This window comes from Bombus impatiens, unplaced genomic scaffold, assembly GCF_000188095.3.
Source record: "Bombus impatiens unplaced genomic scaffold, BIMP_2.2 scf_2222, whole genome shotgun sequence".
Classification (NCBI taxonomy): domain Eukaryota; kingdom Metazoa; phylum Arthropoda; class Insecta; order Hymenoptera; family Apidae; genus Bombus; species Bombus impatiens.
The window spans coordinates 2845509-2846563 of NT_178641.1; the positions used below are offsets into that span (position 1 = coordinate 2845509).

At 40.5% G+C, this 1055-nt stretch overlaps 1 protein-coding gene across 2 annotated transcripts in view; it reads right to left on the reverse strand.

Moving 5' to 3' along the window:
• Window positions 1-1055, reverse strand: part of LOC100741120 — a 41909-nt gene that overhangs the window by 40194 nt on the left and 660 nt on the right. The window lies entirely within an intron of this gene.

Genomic DNA, 1055 nt, shown 5'->3' on the forward strand with positions numbered 1-1055 from the left:
TTTTTTTTTTTTTTTTTTTTTTTCGAAAATTGTAACGAATTCGACAGCCACGTGGTGAAACGCGCGAGTTAGACGCGGAAAAATGTAAAGAAGATCGAAGGAGCTCGTTGCTGCACTACCGTAGCGTATTCACGTGGCTTCGCCGCGGTGTAACGTCCGCGCTCTGCGACTCGCGGAGATTCACTGCCGGCTTTGACGTACGATCGTTGCGCTTTACGCGCGCACACAGAAGCACTCGACACACAAAAGACTCTATTACACATCGGTGGTTTTTTGGAGCGGCGAGAAAAAAATAAGTAATTAAAGCGTAAATACCTATACGCGACTATGTGCCGTCATGGTTTACCGAACGCTAGTCGTCGGACCGATCTAAATATCGGTCGATCGTGAATTTCCACCAATTTAGCTTCTCTATTTCTTCTTCTCTTTTCGTTCTGGTTTAGATAAATTGTACTAGACTATCGTGTTTTGTTTTTATTAAACTTTAATAAATCGAGCGAAGATGATTGTTTCTTCTTTGAAATTTCTACCTGTCTAACTTTTCCATCTCCTCTTTCTTCTAATTTTAGTTCGATCAAATAATATGTGGAGCATAGCACGCTACGCACGATATTAATTTGTCATAAAATTGTAATAAAACAACTGGAAATATCCTCGACTTCTTACAAAAGAAATATTTTGCAACTTTCGGGCGTCACCGAAGGATTATATTAATTTTAGAATTCCATATAATAATAATATAAAGCAACGTGACTTAATATCCCAAGTTATGAGACATCATTTCTGCTACGTTATAAAGATTCCTCTCCTTAATATTCTCACTCATGAAACTACATTCCCCGCATATTCTACAGAAACGCGCTGCAACTTCGCGTTCGACAATTATTTTATCAATAACCGATACGATATCAACACCAATCCATTACGCGTTCCGCTATCTCGGAAGCCATCCACGCCCATTGAATTTGATCGGAGGATAATCGAAGCTTAAGGACGTTGTATACTTCTACGAGCCGGCAAGCCAGGTGTTTGCACGAGACGCGACTCCAGTCGCG